The 21,828-nt window shown below is 45.2% G+C and overlaps 1 protein-coding gene and 2 long non-coding RNA genes across 7 annotated transcripts in view; 2 read left to right on the top strand and 1 right to left on the bottom strand.

Moving 5' to 3' along the window:
• SIM1 (SIM bHLH transcription factor 1) overlaps positions 1–21,828 on the bottom strand; it is a 96,301-nt gene that overhangs the window by 73,468 nt on the left and 1,005 nt on the right. The window lies entirely within an intron of this gene.
• LOC145521547 (uncharacterized) lies at positions 68–8,766 on the top strand. The gene is made up of 4 exons (XR_014065461.1): positions 68–410; positions 757–861; positions 1,711–3,784; positions 8,096–8,766. It is a non-coding gene; the product is annotated as an uncharacterized LOC145521547 (long non-coding RNA).
• Positions 3,946–7,865, top strand: LOC145521550 (uncharacterized). The gene is made up of 2 exons (XR_014065464.1): positions 3,946–4,099; positions 4,678–7,865. It is a non-coding gene; the product is annotated as an uncharacterized LOC145521550 (long non-coding RNA).

The raw sequence follows: 21,828 nt of genomic DNA, 5'->3' as shown, positions 1-21,828 counted from the left end.
CCTCCCTTCCCCCCGCCCCCGCCCCCCTCCCAGTCGCACGCCCCAGCTCTCCGCCAGCCGCCTAGCTAGCCGCGTGGCCGTAACGCTCCTAACTAGCCCCGGGCACGGGAGTCTGCGCTGCCCCTCAGCAGCTGCTGCTTTCGGCCTCCCGGATCTTGAAGGCGATGTGCAGAACCCTCGCTCCCCGCTCTCCCGGGGGTCGAGGGGCTGTGCACTCAGCCCTGAGCGCCGGTCCTGCAGTGCCAGGGGCGCCCCAAAGCGACTGGCAGCGGCCTCCGGGCTGCAGAGGTCGGGCCCGTGGGCTGAGGCGGGAGTCGCTCTGGCTGCGGGAAACGTTTACCCAGAGGCCGACCAGCCGGCTGCTCCCTTCTGGCCGGCAAGTCGCGGGGCTCACGGCGTGCTTAGGGCCGGTGGGTTATATTTTCTTGTTCGCATCTCTGAAATTACGGCAACACCGAATTCATCGCCAGAGAGGATAAATATACCCATCTTTAAATTAATCCCAAAGAGGAGCGTCTTTTTCAAAATGGGTCGAATATGGGGGCTGACTTGTTCACCGTAGAAAGCTCAGTCTCGGGGTTTTCCTATGGGGAGCTTAGAGGAAAAGAGGTTACACTTCAGGTTACACTTAGAGGACACTAGAGGAAAAGAGGTTACACTTCAGGCCAAAATAGAGTCGCTGACATACAGATACCTCACAGCGATCTGTTAACCCTAATCCTGAGCGAAGATTTTTGTTGTTGGGTTTTGTTTTAGGAAACCAAAATCCAACACCAGTATTCCTTAACGGAAGGATACAGTCTGCATGAATGAATTTACAGCATTTACAATCCTTTACAGGAGCCGTTTAAACAAACGCTTGTAAGTACTATTGTTGACAAGTTATTTTTAAGAGAACCTCTAATTTGAATCGCCTTCTCTGTCATCTGTGGATTAAAAAAAAAAAACAGCAACGGGGGAAATTTCCTTCGCCCTAGAAGATAATTATTGCCACTTGCAAATCACTCCCTACAGAAGCGATTCGTCGCTTCCTTTTGGTGCTGCTGGTGGCCACTTAAAGGCTCCCGGAGGTCGGCTTGGAGGCAGTTGTTTCATCAGCGATAAAAGAGAACACTAGTCATGTTGCACTCCTCGTTTGTGGCGCTAATTGCCTCCGAGAAAACATATATTCTGAAGAGGGGTGTGTGGCATCCTGCTGATATTCGGAACAAATTTAAGAGTGTTTGTTCAAAAATACATACATCCACCGCCTCCTTGCAGCCCAATGGCAGTAAGCTTGAAGAACGACAGTGGGAGAGTCCTGGGGATATTTACACATCTGGGAAACACCTGGCAGGAGAAAGTGGTGAACGTTCTGGACAGGACGTGGGGGGGGGGGGAAGAATTGTTGGAAAAGAACTAAATGTAGAGACGTTATAGGTGTTCCCAAACTGGAATCCAGCAAATGGACTCTAATCTAGAAGGAGGAGTCATTTCCCCAGAGGCTGTAGCCACTTAGAAACCTGGCTCTGGGCGGTTCAACCACCAAGTAATGCTCTCTTAACAAGAGATGAATAGGAATACAGAGAGAGATGTACTGGGGTTCACTTATACACAAGATTCTGGAAAGACCAGATAAGATCAAGCTGACTCGTGCCCCCCCCAAAAAAGAGTGTTTGGAAAGGGTGAAAGAACCTTTCTTGAGAGCCTTCTTTCTCCTCACTTCCCCAGCCCCCAACGTGGACAGATTTTAGGAGTAAAATGGAGCGGCCAGATGAAGCAATGACACTTCAGAGGTAAAAAGCATTTTTCTATTCCGACGTTCTAGAAAGGATTTCACTTAAGTCGGTAAACCCTATTTCCGCTTCAAACAATGTACAGAAGTGTTGGTGCTCTACAGCGGTCCGAAACCCTTGCCCACCGCAGGGACTCCGAAGGGTCAGGCAGCGCCGGCTTCCCATACACGGCGTGTTTGGCGCCAAAGAAATGGAATGTTTTGCCTTCAGATCAAGATGAGTGTGGAAGTCTTCACACCAAAGAGGACGTCCCGGAGGTGGGGACCAGTAGGGCCGTTCCAGTGTCCCAGTGAAGCTCAGTAGTCGATGAACTGAGAATGTGTCCTTTAATAAACAAAGTGAATGCAGGGCCATATGGTGAGGGCCCCCTCGCTAAGTCCTCCGCACACAACTGTCTGAGCCGCGTTTACCGAGAAAGTGAATTAGCATGGCTACGTAACACACCTGTTTTTCTAATCTTTGAACCCGGCTGGAGCGGGAACGCGGCTCTGGCACTCCCCCGCCCGGAGACCCCGCCCGGGGCCCCGCGAGCACCACTCCTGTCGGGCAGGAGCCGCGACCTCGGGTGCCTTTCACGCGCTCGGAGAATCGCTGCTCACCTCTAGCAGGGGTAATTTTAAACCAGCTTCTTGAAGCTAAGAGGCTAATCCTACCCACCTTTTTGACGATGTAAGGGGGAAAGCCCCAGAAAGGAAAAAGATGGGCACACTGGACCCACCAACACCAAACGGGAACCCTAAGAGGCTAGGCCACCGCCTCCTTGCGCGGGTGCCTCAATCTGCAGCCGTCTGACGCCCCGGCACTGTCTATGCGACCCCAGAATCCGGTCCTAAAGCGGGAAGAAACCAGAACCGATTTATAAACAAACATCTCCCTCCTTCCCTCGCCATCCCCGCCCCCCTCCTTTTCCCAGGAAAGCCAACAGCCTAGAGTGACAGTAACATCGCGTACTCGAGGTTCCCTTCCGGGACAATCCCAGGTGCTGCTTGCATGGATCTCATCCTCAATGCGCCTGGATGCCAAGATGCGCAGAGGTCCAGGGCTCAAGTTCGAAATAGAGGGAGAAAGGCGTGCCCGCCGTGGCCGAGCCGAGAACCTGCGGAGTTCCGCGTGCTAAAAGAGGATCCTCTGAGGACCTCTCGCCTGCTCAGGCAAAGAGCAATCTAGAGAAGCTGAGTTGGGTTGTAAAAGAACGAGTGAACGCCCAGCGGAATTCCGGTGCACACCAAGGAGCCTGTTTCAGCACAGAGGCCTCGACCCCTGCTTTGGGCACAGACTCTCTCTTGCCTCTGGTAACTCCTCCCTGCGCCCTGCTGCTTCAAAACTAGAATGCTGTCTCCCACGCGGCCCGCGTAACACTTAAGAAAAAATAGAAAAGACTGCTAGGGACTCACACATGCACTTTACACTCTAGCATATCACATATACACAATCGCATAAAGCACTTTAGGCACGGATTTTACTCAATGGCCAAGATCAGAATGAAGGATATTTATATCCAAGATTAAAATTTGAAGATGGTCACTTAAATATCTCAGTATGTTATATCCAGATATTCACTGTCTGTTAGTGGAAAGGAGACTTTATCTAGGGAAATATTAATGTCTAGGAAACACTAACGTTTTTCTTCTTCCATGTAAGTGAATCCTGCTCTAGCCTCATTTTATTACCACATTTAGTCGTTGTGATGTTGACTCAGAAACAAGGGCCTCTGACAAATTTAACCCCTGGAGGGGTGAGTCTGCTAGAAAACAAAGACAAGGAGGAACCTCCAAAAAATAGGGCAGTATTTAATCTTTCTCAAATTATTGTTAAGTATATTGTAAGTATTCCTTGTTTGATCAGGATGTTTGGGAAAGTAAAAGTTATTTCATGAACAAAAAACAGCTCTCTTCTGAGGTACTACTTCTCAGGCACCTGCCTGAATTGACCATTAACATGTCCAGAAAAATAGCTTCAGCGGTGGAGGACAAAGAGAGGAAGGAAGGAAAATGTGCTAACGTGCAAATGTAAGTAAAGATTTTTTTATAGTTTCTCTAAATAGTCTGGATATTTTCCACCCAGATTTTGAACTGTAGTCTAATATAACCTTGAATCGGTCGCTTAAAAACATGAGTGCCTGCTAACGGCACTTTTAAAGAGCTGAACCACTCGAGCGTTAACAGTAGTTGAGAAATTGATGCTGCGCGTTCTGAGGACAGGAGCGGCTGGGTGCCTGCAGCTCAGAGCGCGGGAACTTTTTACAATTTTCCCTTCTAGAAATCGAGCTGAGGATGGTGTGTGTGTGTAATTCAGCAAAGCAGAGCCCAGGAACACATATTAAGGTGTGCAAAAGCTGAAGATGACGTTGGTTCGCTACTTGGGGTTGGAAGACGCTTTGATTCCTAAATCAGTTTCCAATTTTCGGGCCAAATCATGCTCTCGGTGCACTACTGGAGCGCATGCCAAGCCTGGGGGCGCAAGTGGGTGACTAGGACGCGCAGGGGTGGGGTGCGGGGTGTGGGAGGAAGCCAGGTGGCCGGAAGGGGGCCGAGAGGAGTCAGTGACTTCGAAAAGGGTGAGGGGCGTCAGAATTGTGAGGATCCAGAGGGCTTGTGCTTCCCTCTCCTGCTTTGAGAGTCTTTGGATTACGTTTCTGGAGAGTTAATCCTTTCCTGAGCCGCAACTTTTGAGTCTATCCTGGGGTCGATGTGCCCCAGGGACTGTGCGGTGAGCGCCTGAAAAGGATCCCCTAGCCCTGCACTCTAGGCGGAGTAGGTAAGGCATTCTGCAGAGGGGGATGCTTCTAATCCAGGTCTAGACCGGGCTTCCAGACCTGGCTGAGCCCGGGGGACCCTTAGGGTGGAGTTTTGTGCCGAGCGCAGCTTTTAAGTATGGACCTTTGGGTTCCATTCTGATTTAGGAATCGAAAATCCCGGTTGCACTCTGGAGTCCGCATTTATAAAGTATGGGAGGGTCGGAGGTGGTCCAAGCACTAGGAAACTCCACGAGCCGCAGAAGCAGGGGTGAGGACGAGCTCCGAGAGGGGGTCGCGGGCGTCTCCTCGCATCGCGCAGTGACTGCGGTCGCAACCTTCTCCGCTCCGCCCCCGACTCTGCTCTGCGGCTTAACTCGGCTAGGGGCGCCGGCAGACTGTAGTTTGGAAGAACTTGGAAGAACTGCCGCCCCCTCCTCCTCCCCGCAGCCCCCCTGCCCCCGCCTCGGGCATCACCGCAGGATCCCAGCGAAGCACCTCTGTGTTTTGGAACGGGGACCAAGTGCCTCTGGCATCTGGGGCATGTTGGAGTTCCACTCTAGCCAGACTCATCACCTCTGTGCCCTTGGGAACCCTCCCTTGAAAAGCTGGACATCTTTGCTCCTGTCTGGTGGTTTTGGAACTTGAGCCTGTATGGGGATTGCCTGGGGAGGCCTGGAAAAAGACTATGACTGGTCCTTGCTCCCAGAGTTTACGATTCAGCAGATCTGGGACGAGACCCAGTAAAGTCACCTTTCTAACATGTTCCCAGATGATGCTCATGCTGCCAGTCAGGGAACCACAGTTTAAGAACCATTGCTTTAGTCTGCTTTTTCTCAGCTTGTCTTTGGAGGAGAAGACAGTCGGGAGGGAAAAGATTTAAAGTGAGAGTCCTATTATAGAAGCCTGAGCATATGGCATAAAATAATATGACTGTCTAGTTGAGGTCCAGGGGTGAGGCTCCAGGCTGTGAAGATAGGTCATTCCTACCTTCTTAAGAAAGAGGATGGTGACCTCGGGACAACAGAGAGGAGGCCAGGGAAACCCAGCCAGGCCAGCCTTCAGTGGAGAATTTGACCTCCAAAGAACAGGGGAGTTTTCAGAGCACTCCCAGAAGGTGCTGTAGTTCCAGCGTTCTCAATGGAGAAGTCCACAGGGTTTGAGCCAATCCACCTAGGGTAGGACACGTTGGAAAAATGGCAGATAACCTATTGGTTCTCCTTTTGGCCTTGAAATCATTCCCTGATTTTGCAGAGTTCTTATTAAGCATAAAGGACCCAAGATGTGTGCAGTTTTGGTGCAGGGGGATTGTGTCTCGAAGAAGCAGCCCTGGCTGCGCTCATGGGGCCTGTGAGGTTTAGGCCTCCTCCTAAGTGGTGCATGCTCTGTCCTGTGCAGCGTCTCGTTCAGCATCACGTTGGGACAGAATGACTTTGTAAGTCCTTGGGCACTTAGGTTTTTATGGGTCCCTTCCGCTGTTAAAAATACTAAAGGTTATATTTTACAGTTGAGTTGGTGCAAAGATTAATGCAAGTTTGGCTGAATTCATGATCTTATATTCATTATTCTTAAATATTTTTTCTTCTGATTGTACAAGAGCTTAAAATTAAAACATATTATGGGCTTCTAAAACTACCAGGGGCTTTAGGCCCTGTGCCTATTGTGACAAATGCTGCCCTGGGCACAGCTGGGAGGATGAGGCTGATAGGTGTGTCTTGTCACAGGTTCTGTTCCTAAGTCTCTTCAGGAAACTTGGAGAGAGGTTTGGGACCATCATATTTATCCATGAGTCACAGCCCCGCTTCTGGTACAAAATGAATTGGCTCCTCAGGGCTCACACTGCAGAGGCCCTCCACCCTGCTTTAGTTATGTCTGAGGTATGACCTAAAACTGGGTGGAAAAATCCAAACAGATTAGGTTATCAGCACCATTTCTTATCTTAACACCTGGCCCGCTTCACTTTTTTTTCCTTACCTGGATATCAGATTATTAAGTGAAATCCAATTTTAAACTGGTATGCAAACCAACAGACTTGAGTTGCCAGTTGGTGTCCACTGCTATACAACAATACCTGATTTCTTACCATCTTTATAAAGTTGCTTTACACATATTCAAGCAAACATTAAAGTTGATACCTTATACTGTCCTGCACCTTGATTTGTTCACTTTCCATGACAACTTCCTCATCTTGTCTTTTCTAAAATCTCTATAGCATTCTATCTTATGAATATATCAGTATAATTTATTTAACCTGGCATCCACCAAGGGCATTTAGGTTATTCCTCATCATTACTATCACAAGCAGTCAGTTACCTGTGTACCAGTGTAATCACAGGACAGACTCCCCACAGTGGAATTGCTAGGTCAAGGGGACGTGTATTTGTACTCCTAAAAGATATTACCACATTGCCTTCCACAGAAGTTGTGCCCATTGATGCCCCCACCACCAGTGCACGAGGGTAGCTGTTTCCCCACAGCTTTGCAATGAAGAACATTATAGCTTTTTTTTTTTTTTAGCCAATCTGATGGGTGAAGAAAAAATCAGTCTACTTTAGTCGTTCTTTTATTATGGAGGGTGAATATCTTTTCATATGCCTAAGGGCTTTTCAAATTTCTCTCCTCTTGAACGGTCTTTCCAGAAACGTTTGAGGGTGGGGCCCTCTTAGCTGGACAAGGTTAAGGTTCCTGGGCTGGAGGAAAAGCTGGGATCTGACTTTTAAGGGAGATGAGGGTTTCTTGAACCCCTCGGGGAGGAGAGCTCCCCAGACCTATGGGAAGTGGAAACAGTCAGAAATACAGGTTCAAAGCTCTGGAGTCATCTACTGACACTTCCCTCACCCCTCATATAAAATATTTAATATTCTTTAGTATAAAACACATAAGATAAATATACAATTATAATTTGTATGTGTCTTCATCCAACTGATCTCCTAATTATCTTCAATTATATTGTACATATGTTAAAATAGCGGTTAATTTATGGAATCTGTATGTTTTGAAATTCAGTTGTCCCAAGTTGATATTTGAACCAACTGTTTTTGTATTTTACCTGCAAACACAAGGAGACTTTACCACAAAAACAACTCAAGCATTAACATATGCCAGCCAATTGTGTTATATGATTTAAGCCAATAACTTGAAGGAACAAGGGGACAGACTGATCCTGGTAGTAATTTCACAGGAAAAACTTGTAATGATCTGGTTAAGAATCTAAATAAAAATGATACATGGGAGAAAGCAGAGGAAAAAACAAATGTGCTGCAAGTGTGCAGCCTACCGTGGCTTAGATCTGCTTTGATATTTATTTTTATTTTCAAAGATCTGATCACTTGTTTGTGAAAATAAATGTCATATGATAAGCCACTGTATATTCTTCTTGAATAATCAGAAGTCTCGTGATGGCAATGTGACTGTTTTACTCCAGACAGCAATATAAATGTAGGTTAGAGCTGATATTAAAACCCTCCTTAAGTTTTAAATATCTGATTAATATTAGGACTTGAGTGTATAAGAATTATAACATAGTTTTATACCAAATATCACCCCCATCTATTTGTGTGTCTGTCTGTCTCTCTTTTTCTCTCAGTCCTTCTTCCCTGTAAGAAAGACATGATAATGAAAAACCATTCCATCAGGAGGAGCTGGTTTAGAAACAAATGGATTCCATGGCAACTCCTGACTCCACATGACTTCTAATAACTGGCATTTCAGTTGGAAATTGTCTATGTGATATTCTGTCCAACGCTGGTGCTTTATGTGGGGTTTTCCCTACTTTACATCTCAGAAATGGAGTCTTAACCTCCAGTTTCATGAATAAGCAGCAGCAGCAGCAGCAATATGTCACCACCTGTAACCATAATGTGGCCATTGATTTGTCAAGTGTTTTTGGTTCCAATTTTCAGACTAGCTGACAGAGATGAACACTGAATGAGAAATGTTCAGAGCTGGTATCACGTAGTGTAGAAAATCTGGGAGGTGTGTTCCACAGCAAACTGACAGTGAGTCAAATGTCTCATTCAACTGAAGAGAATGTGTGTCTCAAAGCCCGGACAGCACGTCATGACTGTTGGACTGACCACAGAGGAAAGCTGAACAAGGACAAAAATAGCCAGCCAGAGTTCCCTCTTCCTTGTTAAAGGAAACCAAAATGGTTTGAGCTTGTCCTAGGGCTCAGTGATCTGCTGATCTCTCAATGAATATTGGCACCACTGTCGCGGCGACAAAAAAAAATAAACTTGTAACAGGATGGGTTTGTAATACCTTGTGTCTAAGTATTTTATATTTTTTTCCTGTGACCCAAGAAAAAATTATATCAAAAAAGGGTCAAGCAATTGCTCTTAGAAACACTGCCAAGTCAATGATGGAATCGGTACAAAGGTCAAAAAGAGCCAAGCTTGTGTTCCTGAACTCGGTGCAGAGTTTCTGGGTCCAGTTGGGTGGCTTGTGCTCCACCTGGGCAGGTCAAGATTGAAATTCAGCTATGACTCAGTCCCATGTCCTACCCAGGGAAGATACCTTTTCCTAAGTCGCACAAAGGCGCTCTGTGGAGTAGCTCTTGTCAGGCTAACGCTGCGCCACTTGTTGAATCTAGGCTGTGTGACACGTGTCAAGGAATGTTTATTATGACCCTTTGGAAATCATCATGCAGGGGTTTCAGTGGTTAACTCCAGTTGCCAGTGTTGGTCAGAGCAACCGGCAAATAATGATTTATTCTAGGAGAGTATTAGAAGTGACACAGCAAATTTCTTCACTAAGGTCATGTTCCAGAGGAGTAAGGGAATGAAAGAGAAAGGTTACTGTGATGAAGAGAAGCAGAGAAACATGTGCAGGTGGGACGAACTGAGGGAAGAGTGTTTGGAAAAAGTGTTGACATCAACATGCACAAGATAATTTTTAAACCTGTTGGTCAAATTCATAGTAAAATGCCTTGAAATAGTGGAATATATTTATTTTTTAAAAAATCCACTGAACAGTAAGTTTATGCATTTTAGGTAACTTTCAGAAAATCACACTTGCTTTGACTAATTTGAAATTTGAGGAAAGGTATAAATCTACTGTAGACCTAGAATATTTAATAGTGTTATTAACCACCAGTTATACAACAGTTGGCAATGCTGTAAACTTGTAAAGACTCTTCACATCATTCTAGAAGGAGCTGACACTTAACAAAAGAGACACTTTGGTTGGAGCCCCTGAGCAGTGAGGAGAATAGCAGGGCGCTCCGTGGAGGGGATTCTCACTTCCTCTATGATTTCAGGACTTCATTGGAAATTCTGTTAATTTGTAATCCTCAGCATTCCTATGAGGAAGGGGACAAATGACAGCTCTCCAAGTTTCCAAAAGCAAGCTGAGTAACTTCCTCAGAACCCCACAGGAATAATGTTCACCCAAGTAAGTGTTTCAAGATTTTCTTTTGAAAAGTGCTTGGAACTTTTAGAACACGATCAAGTAAAAGGGGATGATATGCATTGAAAATACAGAGAGTAACCCAAGGGGCAAACATCCCCATGAAATCAAGGAAGCAGAAGCATCTCTAGGATGAAAAAGGAGGAACTTACTAGCTGGCCTGGATCGCTTTTTGGAATGTTTCTTAACTGTCCATTTTGAACTAATTATAGATTTATAGTAGGTTTCAAAGAAATGTATGGGGGAATGCCAAGCATCCCTTACTCTCACCCTGCCTGCCTCAATGTTAACAGAGCTTATTTGGGTTTCTGCAGTTACAAATGCACTCGTGTGTGTGTGTGTGTGTGTGTGTGTGTGTGTGTATAACATCACTACAAGTCTCTTTCACACTGCCCTTTACAGCCACACTTGTCCCTTCCACCACTCTGCTTCTTAAATCCTAGCAACGAACAATCTGTTTTATATTTCTAATTTTTATTTCAAGAATGTTATATAAATGGAACACTGTAATATGGAAACTTTGAGATTGGTGCTTTTACTCAACATTAACTCCCTTGAGATTGATCCAAGTGGTTACAAGTAGCGACAGTTTATTCCTTTTTACTGCTGAATAATATTCCATGCTATGAAGCTTCCATAGTCTGTTTAACCATTCACTCATTGAAGGGCATTCTGGTGGTTTCCAGATTTTGGATATTATATATAAAACCACTGTGAACGTTTGGATATAAATTTTTATGTAAACATATGTTTTCATTTCTCTGGGATAGACACCCATGGGTACACCTTCTGGATTGTATGGGAAGTCCATTTTTAAGTTTTAAAAGAAACTGCCAAACTATTTTCCGAGTGAGCATGCCATTTTATATTCCCACCAACAATGTATAAGTGATCTGGTTTCTCTATATCTTCACAAGCATTTGGTATTATCATTATTTTTTATTTGACAGGCCTGATATCATTATGTTGTTAATTTGCATCTCCCTAATGGTTAATGATGTTGAACATTTTATCATGTGCTTGTTTGCCATCTCTGTCTCCCTTCTGATGAAATATCTGTTGATATCCTTTGTGCATTTTCTACTTGGATTCTATGGTGTTTTACTGTTAGTTTTGAGAGTTTTTATGCATTTGAACAGTTATATGAAGACCTACAAGACCTTTTAGAATTAGCACCCAAAGAAGATGTCCTTTTCATTATAGGGGACTGGAATGCAAAAGTAGTAAGTCAAGAAACACCTGGAGTAACAGGCAAATTTGGCCTTGGAGTACAGAATGAAGCAGGGAAAAGGCTAATAGAGTTTTGCCAAGAGAACGCACTGGTCATAGCAAACACCCTCTTCCAACAACACAAGAGAAGACTCTACACATGGACATCACCAGATGGTCAATACCGAAATCAGATTGATTATATTCTTTGCGGCCAAAGATGGAGCAGCTCTATACAGTCAGTAAAAACAAGACCAGGAGCTGACTGTGTCTCAGATCATGAACTCCTTATTGCCAAATTCAGGCTGAAATTGAAGAAAGTGGAGAAAACCACTAGACCATTCAGGTATGACCTAAATCAAATCCCTTACGATTATACAGTGAAAGTGACAAATAGATTCAAGGGATTAGATCTGATAGACAGAGTGCCTGATGAATTATGGATGAAGGTTCATGACATTGTACAGGAGACAGAGATCAAACCATCCCCAAGAAAAAGAAATGCAAAAAAGCAAAATGGCTGTCTGAGGAGGCCTTATAAATAGCTGTGAAAAGAAGGGAAGCGAAAAGCAAAGGAGAAAAGAAAAGATATACACATTTGGGAAGGATATACCCATTTGAATGAAGATTTCCAAAGAATAGCAAGGAGAAATAATAAAGCCTTCCTCAGTGATCAGTGCAAAGAAATAGAAGAAAATAATAGAATGGGAAAGTCTAGAGATCTCTTCAAGAAGATTAGAGATACTAAGGGAAAATTTCATGCAAAGATGGGCTCAATAAAGGACAGAAATGGTAGGGACCTAACAGAAGCAGAAGATATTAAGAAGAGGTGGCAAGAATACACAGAAGAACTGTATGAAAAAGATCTTCATGACCCAGATAATCACGATGGTGTGATCACTCACCTAGAGCCAGACATCCTGGAATGTGAAGTCAAGTGGGCCTTAGGAAGCATCACTATGAATGAAGCTAGTGGAGGTGATGAAATTCCAGTTGAGCTATTTCAAATCCTAAAAGATGATGCTGTGAAAGTGCTGCACTCGATATGCCAGCCAATCTGGAAAATTCAGCAGTGGCCACAGGACTGGAAAAGGTCAGTTTTCATTCCAATCCCAAAGAAAGGCAATGTCAAAGAATGCTCAAACTACCACATAATTGCACTCATCTCACACGCTAGTAAAGTAATGCTCAAAATTCTCCAAGCCAGGCTTCAGCAATACATGAACCGTGAACTTCCAGATGTTCAAGCTGGTTTTAGAAAAGCCAGAGGAACCAGAGATCAAATTGCCAACATCCACTGGATCATCAAAAAAGCAAGAGAGTTCCAGAAAAACATCTACTTCTACTTTATTGACTATGCCATAGCCTTTGACTGTGTGGGTTACAATAAACTGTGGAAAATTCTGAAAGAGATGGGAATATAAGAACACCTGACCTGCCTCTTGAGAAATCTATATGCAGGTCAGGAAGCAACAGTTAGAACTGGACATGGAACAATGCACTGGTTCCAAAAAGGAATAGGAGTACTTCAAGGCTGTATATTGTCACCCTGCTTATTTAATTTATATGCAGAGTACATCATGAGAAATGCTAGGCTGGAGGAAGCATAAGCTGGAATTGAGATTGCCAGGAGAAATATCAATAACCTCAGATATGCAGATGATATCACCCTTATGGCAGAAAGTGAAGAAGAACTAAAGAGCCTCTTGATGAAAGTGAAAGAGGAGAGTGAAAAAGTTGGCTTAAAGCTCAACATTCAGAAAATTAAGATCATGGCATCTGGTCCCATCACTTCATGGGAAATAGATGGGGAAACAGTAGAAACAGTGGTGGACTTTATTTTTGGGGGCTCCATCACTGCATATGGTGACTGCAGCCAAGAAATGAAAAGACGCTTACTCCTTGGAAGGAAAGTTATGACCAACCTAGATAGCATATTAAAAAGCAGAGATATTACTTTGCCAATGAAGATCTGTCTGGTCGGAGCTATGATATTTCCAGTAGTCGTGTATGGATGTGAGGGTTTACTACAAAGAAAGCTGAGCGCTAAAGAATTGATGCTTTTGAACTGTGGTGTTGGAGAAGACTCTTGGGAGTCTCTTGGACTGTAAGGAGATACAACCAGTCCATCCTAAAGGAAATCAGTCCTGAATCTTCGTTGGAAGGACTGATGTTGAAGCTGAAACTCCAATCCTTTGGCCACCTGATGTGAAGAGCTGACTCATTGGAAAAGACCCTGATGTTGGGAAAGATTGAAGGCAGGAGGAGAAGGGGACGACAGAGGATGAGATGGTTGTATGGCATCACCAAGTCAATGGACATGAGTCTGAGTAAACTCCGGGAGTTGGTGATGGACAGGGAAGCCTGGAGTCCTGCAGCCCACGGGGACACAAAGAATCGGACACGACTGAGAGACTGAACTGACTGACTGACTGATGCATTCTGAGTAAATAAACCCTTTGTTGAATATGTGAGTTGCAACTATTTTCTCCCCAAATTGTCTTTTTATCCCTTTTTTATGGTCTTTCACATAGCTAAAGTTTTATATTTTGATGATGTCCAATATTTCCATTTTTTCTTTTTGAAACTTATTTTTAAATGCATAGGACATCATCATCCTCTAGGGAATCCCTCAGTGTCAAAACCATTCCTCTGCGAATCTGCTCCATAACTGCAAGAGGGAAATGAATGGCAATTCAGATTCCATAGGTATTCGCTGAGCATTTATTATGTAGCAGGTACTGTTCTGTGTACTCAGGATTTTTCAGTGAAAAAAAGTACAGCAAAGCTCCCCACCAGTGTGGCAGTTCCAGTCATGGCAGAGATGTAGACAATGAACATGATGAAAAGTTACATAGCAGGTAAGAGGGTTGTAAGTGCTCAGGAAAAAGAAATAGGAACAAAGATGAGGAGCCAGAGGGGACATTTGCAGGATGAAGTAAGACTTGAAGGAGGTGAAGGACTTAATCAAGGGATATCTGGAGGGAGGGGACTGCTGGTGGAAGAGCTGGAAGGTGGGTGTCTGGAGCAGAATGGAGCAAGGAAGAGAGAATAGAGAAGTGTTGAGAGGGGCAGGTCACTGGGGCGGGGGAGATCCATCATGATGGTGATGGCGGATGCCGTCGTGATGATGTCACTGAGGGAAGGGCAGACCTTTCAAGCAGAGGGCTGCCACCATCTGGCCTGGTGTTAGCAGCGTCACTCTGGCTGCTGTGCTGACAATAGTTTGAAGGAGGCAAGAGCAGAAGCAGAGAGCTGTGTAGGACACCACACAGGCATCCAGGACAGAGATGATGCTGGCTTCCACCAGGTGCTGGCAGTGGAGATGGTGAGAGGGGCCGGGATTTTGGACATATTTGAAGGTGTATCCAGCAGGGCTTTCTGATGATTGGATGTGGGAGAAGGAGGCAAAAGGAAGACTCTAAGGTTAAAATTAGAATGTGGGATAAAAGTGATGCAGAGACTAGGATGAGAATATAAAGTTAATAAGAAAGAAAACAAAAAGTCTGGAATGAGTCAATTGAAAGTGAATGCAGCCTTCTTGGGGGATGATCTAACAAGATTTATAAAAATGTATATATGCTTTGTTCCAACGGTTTTTCATTTTTCAGGAATTTATCCTTGGGGGCTACTTACACATGTGCACAGTTATATGTAAAAGGATTTCACTACAGAATGTTTGCAATAGTGAAAAGCAGAATAACCTAAATATCCACCAGTAGGGGAAGGTTTTATATACTATGGTACATCCAAACTATAAATCACCATGCCACAGTAAACCCAGTGACGTATGTCCACAGGAAGTCCTCTAAGGTACATTGTTAAATGGAAAAAGCAAGTGGCAGAATGATATATGAAGTGGGTAAAAAAAACTCTGTCTGCACACTTATGTATCCACATCTCTGTAAATACATAGTCATAGGTCTGGAGTAATACACAGGAAACTCTTGAAAGGAGCAGGAGTGGGTTTACTCTCTTTCTGTGTCTAAACAGTCATTTAATGTGGTTTTAATTAAAGATATTTTGAAAGTTTGAATTATATCCAAAGATTTTTCAGTAGTGCAGAAAGACTTTTCTTCCTTATTGATAAATTAGATTCTTCATTACCTTCCTTAGAGTTCCCAGGGGGTCCAGACCTATACTTTAGGAAACAGCCACCCCCCACCATGGTTAGGGAGCAAGTCTGGGTTAGCTGGGGCAGCTGAGGACACTATTCAGAAAAGCTCTGGAAGAACCAGCTGGGGCTCCTTTGTGAATGATAAGACCCAGCTGAATTAGCCTGATCCCCAGTCCTGGATCATCTCGTCATTTTGCGCCTTGTATTGCGGGCAGCATAGAGCGGCAGACAGAGATCAGACTTGCAATCCAAAGGTCTGGGCTCCAGTCGTCACTGCTACTGCTCTGTGTGTGTGAGAGCTTCTGTTTCCTCCTCTGTGAAATCAGGAACTATGGCTGCGCCAGATGAGAGCTATTGCTGGAAGGGCTTTGTTGTGGAAGGCCCTGCACTGTCAGGGCTCTCAAGGTGGTGAAGTGTGCCTTTTTCACTACAAGCCAGGGGTTGCTGTGTTGTAGCACATTTATTCGAAATAGCTTTCCAGCTATTTCAGATAAACGCATTTGGTGCAATTCTTCCCGGTGTTTTTGCAGACAAATCAGACTAAGTATTTTGTGAAGTTATGTGGGTGTTTGCTCATTGTGCATTTGTGTGAGAATGTTATCTCTGGATCCATTTCGCTTTCATATTTTCTTTCTTTAAATTTCACTTTCACCTCCATCCCTGGTGACATTTGTTTCAAGGGCACTCATGACAGAATGCCAGCAGTGTAAGTTTGCCACCTATAGGTGAGCTTTTTCATTACAAGTGTTTGCCTGTGTCCAAGATACTGATCTAAAACAAAACAAAACAAAAACCTGTCATACAGAAAAAAAACCCCATGACTTCTTCTCCAACTATATTCTCCAAGTTTGCTTTCAGTGTTCCCATAAGGATCACCAGCAATCTTCAGAAAATTAAATATAAAAAACAGATCTAGATCACTCTGTCCCACTGCTTGTAATGTAAGTGAAAGCAGATTTGTACAGATATGAAGCATCATTCCTTCCCTTGAATAATGCTGGGCAGTGAGGAAAGACCATGGGCCGCGTTTTACGACAATTGAGCTCTGCCTGATCATGGCCTGAGCATCTATTTCCACATCTGTGAATGAAGTGATTGGGCTAGAATTTCTGTGCTGCTCCTTCTCGCTTTAATGAACTAGACTCTATGGGCTAAAAGTAATCATAATAGTGATTGCTAACATTTATTAAGGCCTTACTACCTGTCAGGCCCTGGGCTAAGCACTATCTTATTTGATCTGCTTGACAAACCTATGAAAGTGAAAGTTTTAGTTGCTCAGTCGTGTCCAACTCTTTGCTACTCTATGGATTGCAGCCTTCTAGGCTCCACTGTCCATGGAATTCTCCAGGCAAGAATACTGGAGTGGGTTGCCATTCCCTTCTCCGTTATGTCTTCCTGACCCAGGGATCAAACCTGGGCCTCCTGCATTGCCGGCAGACACTTTACTGTCTGAGCCACCAGGAAAGCCCATCCTATGAAAGGTATTATTTATAGGTACCCCGATTACAACTTGGGCTTCCCTGGTGGCTTAGGTGGTAAAGAATCCACCTGCAATGTGGGAAACCTGGGTTCGATCCCTGGGTTGGGACGATCCTCTGGAGGAGGGCATGGCAACCCACTCCAGCATTCTTACCTGAAGAATTCCATGGACAGAGGAGCCTGTGGATGACAGTTCATGGGGTCGTAAAGAGTCTGACACGACTAAGCGACTAAGCACACATTACAACTTGCCCCAGATTTCAACGAAGTGAGCAGTAGGAGCAGAATATGAACTTGAATGATCTGATTCATGAGCCTACTGAGAGTTTAGCCACTGTAATATATTTCCAAATAAGTGCTGTCCTTTTTGCATAGTCCCTTTGAAAGTCTATCCATATATTCCAATGATGCTGCCACTACTTTTTTGGAGCTATTTTAGGAATAAGAAATTAGTCTAAACTGTTGGGATAATGTGAATCAAATAAGAAATTTGGCCTTGGTTACCTCCAGAATAAAAAAACTTCCCTGGTGGCTCAGACGGTAAAGCGTTTGCCTACAATGCAGGAGACCCGGGTTCAATCCTTGGATCGGGAAGATCCCCTGGAGAAGGAAATGGCAACCCACTCCAGTACTCTTGCCTGGAAAATCCCATGGACAGAGGAGCCTGGTAGGCTACAGTCCATGGGGCCGCAAAGAGTCGGACACGACTGAGCGACTTCACTTCACTTACCTCCAGAATGAGCAAGTGATTGAATCAATGGTTTCTGTTTTTGATATTTATTTATTTGACATGCATTGCTATATATTATTGCAACATGAGGTATCTTTAGTTGCAGCATGTGAACTTTAGTTGTGCCATGCTGGATATAGTTCCCTGACCAGGAATCAAATCTAGGCCGCCTGCATTGGGAGCACAGTTTTAGCCACTGGAGGGAAACCCTGTTGGGAAGCCACTGGACCACCTGAATCTATTGTTTTTGCATCCACCTACATTCAATACTCATGGAGCGCCTAATTCTCCAGATGGGGTGGAGACAAAAGACCCAGAACTTATAAGACAGCATGTGCTTCATGGTTGGGATGTGGGAACCACTGAGGGTCAAGGAAGGGAGCCATCGGCTAGCTAAAACATTGTGAAGCGGGAGCAGGGTGCTGGCAAAGCAAGGCATGGAGCATGGGAAAGGAGGCAGGGTTCGGAAAGTGGAGGCAGGCTGGACGGAGACAAGGGTTAGTCTCTGGAATGTTGACATATGTGGAGCCCAGGGGAGGAGGGCCTTGTGTGCCATGCTAGGCAATACAAGATTCTCTTCAAGTCTGGAGAAACTGCTCAATGCAGGAGTCTTGGAGGGCCCTACCTGGGTCCTTTTCTCACCTCTGCCCTGCAAGCTCCCCATGTGTTCTTTACCCCAAGGTGTCGGCCATCACCCATCCCATGGCTATCAATCTTTCCTCCTGGCTTTGAGACCTCCAGATGCTTTCCAGATCTGCATCTACATTGAGTGTTGACACACCCACCCAACGGCTGCTTACTTTAAGGACTTGCCTGTCCCAGTCAGTTCAAGGTTCCACCTCAAGGCTTGAAGATCACAAGGTCAACCCCTAAATGACATCGTCAGATCTCCCCTCTTCCTCCTTTCCCAGAACCCCACCAGTCCCTGAGTCCTGTCATAGCTGCATCTTCCCTGGGTAAAGCACACAGGCTCCAGGGTCAGAGAGACTTGCATTCAGATCCTGACTCCACCACCATTAGCTGTAAGCCTTGCCCAAGACACTTAAGCTAATGGAATCTCACTTTCACCATCTGTAAAATGGGTAATGAGATAATGTATGTAGCACAACCTTGCTCAGGGGTCTGGTGTGAATCAGAAGTAATATTAAGGCAATGTGCATCTTTGAGAGTCACTCAGTGTTCATTAGATTGAAGGCTTCTGAACAATCTCCTTGTAGCTGTGTGTTGGTTATTTTCTATCGCCCCTCTCTGGGTTTCTCTGGTGGCTCAGACAGTAAAGAATCCGCCTGGAATGTGGGAGGCTTGGGTTCGATCCCTGGGTTGGGAAGATTCCCCTGGAGGAGGAAATGGCAACCCACTCCAATATTCTAGCCTGGAGAGTCCCCATGGATAGAAGAGCCTGGCAGGCTACAGCCCATGGGGTCGCAAAGAGTCGGACACGACTGAACGACTAAGCACAGCACAGCACTCTCTGCTACAGGTCCATTCTCTGTGCCTTTGACTCTGCTCTCTGCTCCCCAGCACAGCACTGAATCTCCTCAGAGGATCCCAGAGGGAAGCTGGGCTCCCTTCAGCTTCTGATTGAGTTCAACCAGTGGGCAGCCTTTGGAGCATGGGAGAGGGGAAAGGCTGGATGGTTTGCTATTTTATACTCTTCCTGCTGTGGCCATGGTGGTGGTCACGCTCCCCTCGGCTCCAGCCCTGATGGATAGCCCTCTTGTATAGCTGAGCTCTCTCATCTCTTGCCCTCTTAGGCCTGGAGGTGGTAAGGGCTTCTTACTCTTGCTAGTTTCTAGGTGCTCCATTATCCTTTTGGTGGCACCCCAAACCCTGCTCCACTCTGCACAGCCCTTCCATTAAACTCTTCTCACTTCAACTGTCAGTGTGCCTGCCCATTTCTATTAGAAACACCTGCCAGGACAAGGTGCTCATGGCCTTTTGGGAAGAACAGTGGGCCTCAAGATGATAGAGAGATGGGATCCATCTGGAGAGAAGGGTAGATGAGGGCCTGGGATAGAAGAGGCAGGTGACGCAAGGGTGGAGAGGAAGGCAGCTGAGAAAACCCTCTCTTTTGCTCCGCTGAGTACCTGCCTCTTCCCTGGCTATGCTGTGGAGATGACATGTGTGTTCAATGACTGCTCAGAAAACCAAATGCTACTTTTAGATGCACGTTTGGGAAATTGGAAGATAATCTTGGGAAATGAACATCTGATAAGCAACCACAGCATCACAGAAGCCCTAATCCTGTTTTGCCTGCTCAAGCCTTGCCTCAGGTCTGGTTGCAGTTGATGCTGGATTTAATTAGGAGTATAGAAGCCTTTTCCCAGGTGGGCCAGTGGTAAAGAATTCGCCTGCTAATGCAGGAGACGCCAGTTCGATCCCTGGGTTGGGAAGATCCCCTGGAGAAGGAGATGGCAATTTACTCCAGTATTCTTGCCTGGAGAATTCCATGAACAGACGAGCCTGATGGCTTACAGTCTGTTGCGTCGCAAAAAAGTTAGATATGACTTGGCAAATGAAACAACAACACACAGAAGCCTTTGTGTCTCTCTCTCAGCAAAATGCAGACTCTCCGGATTCCCAGAGCCCTTCACAGACACCCCAATTTAGGACAAAGTGTTGACTTTGGCCCTTGCTTCCCCAGTGCCCAGCCCCAAGCCTGTGTACCCTCTGCTGCTCCAAGGAAGCCCCTTTGGGTGCCTGAGTTGATATGCTGGCTGCTGTTGGTGTGGATGAGAGTGAGGGGCCCATGTCCATGGCAGGTCAGGGGAGAAGTAGCTCTGAAGTGAGTGGCTTGTGGGAGGGAAAGGGGAGCCACAGGAAGAAGCTGGTGAGCTACATTTGCACTCTTGTCAAGATGTCACAGTGCTTGCAGGAGGAGGGCAAGGCTGGTTCTCTTAGCAGAGCTGCCTCTGTGACTCTGGATTCTCTGCCTAATTCTGGATCTGCAGTGTACACATGTCATGCTGGTAAGTAAAGGCCACCATCCATTGCTCATGCTGCTGAACTGGCCAAGAAATTGTTTCCGAAAAGAGACTTTGGAATATTTTATTCAGTAGAAACAAACCTACGGTTTTGAGTTTTGTCTTGTCTCTTTTGGGGATTGGTAAGTGTAATTGACAACATATGTTTTCATTTCAGCAGGATCCCTGGTGGGTTCATGGTTGAGTTGTCATAAGGCCTAGGGTATAGTAAATGCTCACAAAATACTTGGGAAGAGCCTGATCAAGGCAGGCTGGAGAACTGGGCATCTCATTGTCAGTGCCTAGAACTGTCTGCACCTTGCCAAAGATGCCATCCTATGGTGGTCGACTCTCCCATCACAAATTTGAGATTGGGTTTAAATGAAGCACATTCTGCACTCTGTTCGCTTCCCCTGGCTTTCCTTTGCCTTCATCCTCCCCTCTTTCTTCATGGTAGGAGCAGAATTGGCCCTGGAAAATGTTCAGGCAGAGCAGCAGCCACGGAGCAGGCCCTGCTGTCCTGGACTTTCTCCCTTGTCTTTCCCTGGCTCTTACCCACCGCATTTCAGGACTGGGAAAGGCATCGTAAAGACGGCCCCGATCGATTCCTGGATTTAAAAGGATGGCCTGTGGAAGCTGTGATAATCACAAGAGGAGAGTGAGACCCTGCCCCAAGTAAACTCTTTCCTTTTTTGTTTTTCATGTTTTGATCTTATGAGCCTTGACTAGGCTCCACTGAAAACAATGGCAACATCTTCAAAGAGGAGCATCAAGCCCTCTGAATGGGCTAATTCTGCTGCAGGTTCCCGCTATCCATCCGCCCTTGACAAGCGCCAGTAGAAGTCAACAGGTGGTTGTCCAAATATAAATGAAAAGGCTTAACTCTGAAAACATCGCCGTCTGAGGGGATTTTGAGAAGACTTTACTCTGTGGTTTTGGCAGTGACTATGGGTTTCTTTGCCAGCACACAGAGAAATTTGACCTGTGTCCCTCAGGGGCTAGAGATTTTCATCATGACTGTCTCCACATAGCACCTACCCACCCTTTCTTTTCCTCAACAAGCTAGCAAATTCAAAAATAAAAAGTGAAGAGAGAGAGAGACAACGGCTGAAGAAACGAAGGAGAGGGAATGCCTGAGTCTGTATTTTATTCCCTTATTAAAATCATATTTACATGTGTCAAAAATGGGGATATTTTGACGTGTGGGAGGAGAGGTATTTTGCAAGCAGATTTCTCAAAAAAATTTCCTCCGTGCTGATAATACTGTGACAAATTATGAGCTATCTATACAAACAACATATATTTAAGTTACTACCAGCTTCTCAAGTGAGGATTGAGAAATAAAGCAACAAGGGGGGATGGAGGAGGGAAGGACCATAGTGTATAATCCTTCTAGTTTATCCATAATTTTTTTT

The sequence above is a fragment of the Giraffa tippelskirchi genome, chromosome 9 (genome assembly GCF_054371585.1).
Source record: "Giraffa tippelskirchi isolate mGirTip1 chromosome 9, T2T-mGirTip1v1.2.pri, whole genome shotgun sequence".
NCBI classification, from domain to species: Eukaryota; Metazoa; Chordata; class Mammalia; order Artiodactyla; family Giraffidae; genus Giraffa; species Giraffa tippelskirchi.
Note: the sequence above shows the minus strand (reverse complement) of the source record. Positions and strands in the feature narration are given on the sequence as shown.